Raw genomic sequence first — 9,057 nt, 5'->3', positions numbered from 1 at the left:
ATTTAATGAGTAAAATATTGGGACAATTTACTCATAAATTCTTACAATAAAACAAAATTCTATGTTATAAATTGGATGGAATTTTGCCATATTTAGAATGATAGATATGAATTTTTATTTCAACAGAAAACGGATAGACAAAACTGCAAAGAAAACGTGCTATGGCCGTGACGCCAAGAGAGAGAGAGAGAGAGAGAGAGAGAGAGAGAGAGAGAGAGAGAGAGAGAGAGAGAGAGAGACTGACGCCACGTCACTGAGAAAAAAAGCCATATAGTGTCATTAACCTGCGCAAACCACCTACGTAGCGTTGGCGTCAACAAGCGTATGCTAAGCGTAAAACTAAAATAACTGTTATATGATTAAAAGTCTTATACGCATTTTCACTAGGGCCTTCTCTTGACTGTTAACTAAATAACTACATGAAGCTTAACTAGAACAACATTTGTACGCAAAGTCGAGAGTGCAATTGACCCCCTTGTAGAGTGCAGCCATGGTGCAGGGGGTGGGGTGGGGTACTACCCATAGCTGAAGGGGTTGAGGGGGGATATAAGAAGGGCTGGAGGTACGTGACCCCAATCTACCCCCAACCCCCTTAAAACGTTAGTATGTGCGGTCTTCTCTGCAAACTCCTCGGAGCATATTAAACTACATCTGGTAAACAGCTTTCTCGGCCTGGTTGCAAATATCATAGGGGTGTAGCGTACTGCATTATTCATGACGACACCATGTGTTGAAAGTACACCTGCGGGTTTGCAGACACGTGACGGTGGCGCCGTGGAATTCTACGGAGGTGCAATAGCTTTAAAGGCCGCCCATGAATGGCAAAGCCAAGGGACAGCAGGGTTGCCAGCTTTTCCAAATGAGAAAAGGACCAGGTCTGATCAACTGCAGCTTTAAAACGCCAACCTAATAGTAGAAAAGGGCCAAAAATATAGCATAAATAAGGCTAACCAATTTCAAAAAGGCCAAATTTACGTATCTAGCACGAAAAAGGCCAAATTTGTAGTTTTTTTGGGGGGACCCGAAAAATGCCAACCTGACAACCCTGCAGTTACAATGCCCTATACACTGATCATATATATCTATGATCACCGACGAAACTAGGACCAAGGAGGGCTAGGCAATGGCTGCAGAATACTCAGCAGATGGACCTATAGACTCCCCCAAACCCCCATCCTTAGCTCATAAGGATGGTGAGGTTTCAGCGACCAAAGGAACTAACGAGTTTGAGGGGGACTCGAACCCCAGTCTACCATTCATCAGTGAAGGGCATCACCGGATTGGCCACCACAACCATATGAAGGGTATAAAGGTTTAAAGGCCGCTCATGAAGGGCAGAGGCAAGGGATAGTGACAATGCCCTAGACACCGACCATATATTCATATGATCACGTCCGAGACTAGGCGAGAATGACAGATAATAGATGGGCATTAAGAATACCAGAATGAGTCCCTAGAGACTGCATAAGGAAGGGAAAGAAGAAATGATGATGGATTGACGAACTAAGAAAGTTTCCGGTGTGGACTGGCATAAAAAGGCCACAAACAGACGCTAGTGGAAGGACATGCCTGAGGCCCTTGTTCTGAAGTGAACTAGTAACGGCTGAAGATCAAGATGATTATATGTATGTGTGTGCATATATATATATATATATATATATTATATAATATATATATATATATATATATATATATATATATATATATATATAAATATATATATATGTGTATGTATTTATATATATATTATATATATATATATATATATATATATACATATATTTATATATATGTATGTATACATATATATATATATATATATATATATATATATATATATATATATATATATATATATATATATATATATATATATATGAATAACACGTGGATACTATGGACCATACAGCAGAACAATAAGTATATAACAACAATACAGCGAATGGAAGTAACAATGAGACAGGATAATACCGACTAGAGTACTACTACGTTACACCTCCAACAGGTGTATGAATGCAATACCAGTTTCGGCCAACAAAGGCTGCAAAGGGAACTTTTATACTACTGAGAATTGAATTGCAAAATCTCTAACATGATGCGAAATTCGCCAGTCATTGTGTGTGTGTGTGTGTGTGTGTGTGAGAGAGAGAGAGAGAGAGAGGAGAGAGAGAGAGAGAGAGAGAGAGAGAGAGAGAGAGAGAGAGAGAGATTTTGGATGTCTCAAAGACTTTTCAGTCCATCTGCAGAGAAGAAGGAGAAGAAGAAGAAGAAGAAGAAGAAGAAGAAGAAGGTAGAGAATTAGATGACGAGATAAGGTGAAGGATGATATGAAGAGAAGAGGTTTGGTGGAAGAGGATGCCTTTGATAGAAGGCATTGGAGAGGGAGCTTCAGGCAACCAACCCCTCTTTGTAGGGATAACGATGAAGAAGAAGAAGAAGAAGAAGAAGAAGAAGAAGAAGAAGAAAAATGCGAAAAAAGCAACCAGATTTGTGGACAAGATCCCACACAGGAGCATGTTATCTTTCACGACGTCCCTTGAAGCAGCGCAGAGAAGCACTTACAGCTCCTTATAACCAAATGATTATTCCAAACGCATCCCACTATTCGCTTTGAAACCCAAAATGGGGCTCGTGCCGAGGGTTCAATGACCTGAACCCTCGAACCCTCATGTATATTTGCGAATGTAGAAACTTGATGTTGAGAGTCGATGGCAAAACTACATCATTATTTCATTGCTAAATCAGATACAGATATTCATCAGATAGAAATCAAATTAGAGAACATATAATTAATATAACAAACTCAATTCTTCTTCTTCTTCTTATTCTTCTTATCATTACTATTACTGATATTATCATCATCATTAGCTATGCTACAACCCTAGTTGGAAAAGCAGGATTATATAAGTCAACGGGCTCCAACAGAGAAAAATAGCCCAGTGAGGAAAGGAAATAAGGAACTTCTGCGGTAGAGTAGTGTATTATTATTATTATTACTATTATTATTATTATTATTATTATTATTATTATTATTATTAATAGCTATGCTACAACCGAAGTTGGAAAAGCAGAATGATATAAGTCCAAGGCTTCCAACATTGAAAAATAGCCCAGTGAGAAAAGGATATAAGGAAACAGTAGAGTAGTGTGCTCAAGTGTACCCTCAAGGAAGAGAATAATGGTACAGAGGCTATGGCACTACCCAAGACCAGAGAACAATGGTTTGATTTTGGAGTGTCCTTTTCTTAGAAGATCTGTACATCACAGTTAGTCTTTTCTACCCAAATATCGATCAGAAAACATTTACTACTGAGAAGAATTTGCAAACAACACTTTAGACTACAATCACTTTAGTTTATCAGAATATATCAAAAATATTACACTTATCCTAACAGAAGGTGATGGAGAGGTTTCGCTTATGTGTGAACTAAATAATGCGAAAAAAAGTTAAGAAAGTTATCTTAATAAAACATTTTTCTAATATGTATTTACATATATATATATATATATATATATATATATATATATATATATATATATATATATATATATATATATATATTAGATATATGTACACACACATATATATATAATATATATATATATATATATATATATATATATATATATATATATATATATATATATATATATATATATAGAGAGAGAGAGAGAGAGAGAGAGAGAGAGAGAGAGAGAGAGAGAGAGAGAGAGTTCAATTCTTTATATCATTTGTTCTGTAATGTCCACCCCCCCCCCCCACCCCCTCTGTATTATAACCAAGACCTGCGGTATCAATCCCTAAGAGTTTCCTCCAGTCATTTTATTTCCCTCTAGCTTCATTTCTCCCTACTTCTCCATTTTCCCATTTTTTCCGGTCCCTTCGTTTTTCTAAAGTCTGGAACTTAATCCATTGCTGATTTTTTTCATCAAATATATTCACGGATCTCATTTGAATTTTTATTTTCCCTTAATCTTACAATATGTCATTTTTATTGGATGTACTTCAAATACATCACAACCCAGTACAATCTCTCTCTCTCTCTCTCTCTCTCTCTCTCTCTCTCTCTCTCTCTCTCTCTCTCTCTCTCTCTCAAGGATAGCAAAAGGTTCAAACCAGAGGGGTTATCACTTGAAGAATACGGTTGAATGAGAGAAATTTTTCTCAATATCAACTTTAGGAAGTCATATATTGTGAGTTATCAATATATATAGTGTGTGGTGTATATATATATATATAATATATATATATATATATATATATATATATATATATATATATATATATGTATATATGTATGTATATATGTATGTATATATACATATATATACATACATACATATATATATATATATATATATATATATATATATATATATATATACAACGCGCACATAACAGTTAATACCTTAAAGTTTCACTACTCGATGAGTAAAATTGTGAGAAGTTGTTCACAAAAAAACAGACATACGGGGCAATAGCATAACCTCATCGAACCTTTGTTGGCGGAGGTGATGATGCAACATTTATTAACAACTTAAATATAGATATAAATTTTGCTATGTTAAGAAGTCTAGCCCCTTTGGCAAAGGCCTATCTAGTAGAATTTTATAATCATCTTTGAACTCAGCATCTACTTCGAAAGGCATGGAAATATGCAATAGTAATACCAATAGCTAAGTCAGGAAAATATCCCAGTAACCCAAACAATTACAGGACAATTTCACTGACCAGTTGTGTTTACAATACAAAGTAAATTACAGACTGAATTGTAATACCAATAGCTAAGACAGGAAAAGATCCTAGCAACCCAAACAATTACAGGCCAATTTCACTAATCAGTTGTGTTTACAAATTACTGTAAATAAAGGTAAAGTACAGACTGAATTGTAATACCAATAGCTAAGCCAGGAAAAGATTTTAGCAACCCAAAACAATTACACACCAAGTTTACAGACCACTTGTGTTTGCAAATTACTGTAAAAATTACAAATTACTGAATGAATTGTAATACTAATAGCTAAGTCAGGAAAAGCTCCTAGTAACCCAAATAATTACAAACCAATTTCACTGACCAGGTATATTTTCAATTACTGTAAGAATAGTATATCACAGACTGGATATTAATAATAATAATAATAATAATAATAATAATAATAATAATAATAATAATAATAATAATAATAATAATAATAATAATAATAATAATAATAATAATAATAGGGAAGTAGGGAATATGGGGAAAGGAAGAGTATCCCTGGATACAATCCAGTTTATAGCTCAAAGGCAGGTACTCGGGATGGGAAAGATTAAGGAAATAGGGAGAAAGAGAAGTACAGAAGAATAAAAGAGAGGGGCAGACCCTCTTGCGATATTAGGGAATTGGTATCATTATTTCAGTCATAGACTTGATATTTATATCAATAAATAAGCCAGGAAAAAATCTCAGCAACACAAAACAATTATAGGACAATTTGACTGATCAGTTGTGTTTGCAACTAACTGTATAAAATTATAAATTATAAGGTGAATTGGTGTTTACGTCGTGATAACATTTTATCACCCACGCAAAATGGCTAACAAACAGAGAGCCACCTTGTTGGACTCGCTTAATCAAACCACCGCTAATAAAAATAAATAAAAAGCAGGAACGCCTTGGCAAGAGTGAGAGGCACTTTCGATTTCCTACGTCCTTGTTCATACCTAACAGGCACACTATCTATCTATCCTATCTCTCCCCGGGGATATCAAACCCGCCCCTAACTCCGGAGGCCCTCTGGAACCCCACCGCAGGCCCACCCGAGGCCACCTTCCCCCTTTCAACTTCATGGTCCGTACTGCAAAGGTGAACCCATCGCACCCAGAGAACCCAGAAGCATTTTCCGCCCCTTTAACGGTAAGGACGTAAAGTCCCCATGCCCCCCTCCCCCAAACCATGACCATTCCTAACAACCCCCCAACCGGTATTTCCCCCCTGCCAAGCACGTACTCAATGGAACAGTCTCTACAAATAAATAAAAACCAAATGAATAAATCAATTTACTACGCTTTGGTACGCATTGGAAGGGGATTTTTATTCAAATAAGGAATTAACGAGTTCATATTCAAAAATGATTGACAGCCTATTGGAAACGTTCTTGTCAGGCAATATGTTGTACGGGAGTTCGAGTCCCGCTTAAGCTCGATAGTTTCTACTAGAGTTGCAACCTCACCATCCTTGTGAGCTAAGGATGGATAGAAGGGGTCTACCTACTGAGTCAGCAGTAACCAATGCCTGGCCCACCCTGGTCCTACATTGATGAACAGGGTTTGTGTACTAATATGTACATATGGTCATGCTTTAGGGCGCTGACCTCTCCCATGACTGCCACTCATGAGAGACATTTAAACATTTAATTCAAAGTACAACACAGATCCCTACAAAGAGCAATGAGCAAACGTTTTGTTTGCGACTATCATATCCAACATCATAATTTCTTTTAACTGCTCTTCAACACTCCATAAGGATACGCATGAACACAAACCCCAAAACAGGTTCGTATTAAAAAAAAAAATCAATAACTCAATAGCAAAGGTGATTCCAACGATTCCCATGACGAAGTAGAATGTCATTCCTCCTATCGACCGACGGATTTGGAATCAGAAGACACGTTTTGGTGAGACGACTTTTGGAAGCAGAAGAAACGTTTTCAGAAGATGAATTTTACAGAAAAAAACGTTTTCAGAAGATGAATTTTAAAGAAGAAAACGTTTTCGGGGGATGAGTTTTGAAAGCAGAAGAAACATTTTAGGGAGATTACTATTGAAAGCAGAACAAACGTTTCCGGGAGATGAATTTTAAAGATGAATTTTGGACGCAAGAGAAACGATTTCGGAAGATGAATTTTGGAAGCAGAAGAAACGTTTTCGGGAGATGAATTTCAAAGAGGAAATGTTTTCGAGACATGACTTTTAGAAGCAGAAGAGAGATGAATTTTACAAAAGAAACGTTTTCGAGAGGTGACATTTGGAAGTAGGAGAAACGTTTTCGGGAGATGAATTTCGGAAGCAAGAAGAAGATGAAGAAACGTTTTCTGGAGCTGAATTTCGAATAGGAAACGTTTTCGAGAGATTACTTTTATAAGAAGAAACGTTTTCGGGAGATGAATTTTAAAAAAAAAAAAAAACGTTTTCGAGAGATAACTTTTGCAGAAGAAACGTTTTCGGGGAATGACTTTGACAGAAGAAACGTTTTCGAGAGATGACTTTTGGAAGCAGAAGATACGTTTTCGGGAGATGAATTTTGCAGATGAAACGTTTTCGGGAGCTGAATTTTGCAGATGAAACGTTTTCGGGAGATGAATTTTGGAAGCAGAGGACAAACTTTAGTGAGATGACTTACCTGTTCTTTTCCAATTCGTTGTGCGTGGTCCTGAAAAAAACAGAAGAGAATATTATTGTTAAACAGTCTAATGATATAGATGAATTTTTTTAATTTTAGATTAATTTTCGAACACTTGCCTGTATAAATTAATTGAGCCTAACACATCTGTGGAGGTTAGCAAGTAATAATAATAATAATTGATCGTTTCTTGATTGCCAATACAAGCGTAGAAACATATAATTCGAATTATCATACCAATAAAAAAATAATCCTTTACTGCGTTTTAGTATATATATTTTACCTGTAATAAGAAAAACTTTGTTAGTAGAAATATTTTTTACTGTTAATTTGGTCTTTTTTGGAACCACTAGTCAACAATTTACACCAATACAAATACATATATATATACTGTATGTATGTATGTATATATATATATATATATATATATATATATATATATATATATATATATATATATATATGTGTGTGTGTGTGTGTGTGTATGTGTACATATACATGCTCACACAAAAAACACACAAATATATATAAATACATATTTATATATGTAAATATATAAATATATATTTATATATGTGTGTATAATATATATATATATATATAATATATATATATATATATATATATATATATATATATATACTTTTCTGAGTGGCAATACCTTAACGTGGTAGCTACCAGGCATTGTCCTGCTAGCCAGAGCATTATCACAGTCCCTTGCCTCTGCCATTCATTACCAGCCTTTAAAAATAACTTCAGATTGATTCACTGTAATTTCATCCCACACAGCATGAAGAATTTAGTGCGAATCTTCACTATGAATCTGAAGTCAGGGGACATCCCTGAGTGACTTCATTAAGTTAAAAAAAAAAACCATTTAACATCCTGAGATATATTCAGTGACTTCCTTCCGGTTACAAGGTTTGCGGACTCGTTAGCGTGAGGTTTACATCAGTAGCAACACCGGACTGAGAAGATATGAGAGAGAGGAGAGAGAGAGAGAGAGAGAGAGAGAGAGAGAGAGAGAGAGAGGGGGGGGGGGGGAGAATAAAATATGTTCTGATTTTCTATTACACATGTCAACTTATAATTCTCGATTTGCTTTGTCGTTATTTCTACTTTTTATTTTATAAGATATATATGTATATGTATATATATATATATATATATATATATATATAATATATATATATATATATATATATATAAGTTCATCAAACGTTCAGTCGGGCTCCGCAGGACACTAAAGTAGAAGAGTTGGAAGACCCCGGCCTATATGGCTGAGGACTATGAAGCGCAAAGTAGGATATGATGAATAGAGAAGTATTCAATTAAAAACTTAAGATAGAGACGACAGGGGAAATCTAACCGAGGCCCTTTGCGTCAATAGGCGTAGGAGGGGATGATACATACATACATATATATATATATATATATATATATATATATATATATATATATATATATTTATATATATATATATATATATATATTTATATATATATATATATATATATATATATATACATATATACATATATATATATATATATATATATATATGTATATATATATATATATATATATATATATACATATATATATACATATATATATATATATAGAGAGAGAGAGAGAGAGAGAGAGAGAGAGAGAGAGAGAGAGAGAGAGAGAG

The 9,057-nt window shown here is 34.7% G+C and overlaps 1 protein-coding gene across 1 annotated transcript in view; it reads right to left on the bottom strand.

Moving 5' to 3' along the window:
• The window catches only part of LOC137616654 (max-interacting protein 1-like), a 134,513-nt gene extending 127,105 nt beyond the window's left edge, over nucleotides 1–7,408 (bottom strand). Inside the window, exon 1 of the mRNA XM_068346578.1 lies at nucleotides 7,383–7,408. The gene's annotated coding sequence lies outside the window, so the exon portion shown is untranslated. The remainder of the gene's footprint in view (nucleotides 1–7,382) is intronic.
• Nucleotides 7,409–9,057: the final 1,649 nt, after the last annotated feature.

Source organism: Palaemon carinicauda, chromosome 22 (genome assembly GCF_036898095.1).
Source record: "Palaemon carinicauda isolate YSFRI2023 chromosome 22, ASM3689809v2, whole genome shotgun sequence".
In the NCBI taxonomy this organism is placed as follows: domain Eukaryota; kingdom Metazoa; phylum Arthropoda; class Malacostraca; order Decapoda; family Palaemonidae; genus Palaemon; species Palaemon carinicauda.
This window is presented reverse-complemented; position numbering and strand designations above follow the sequence as displayed.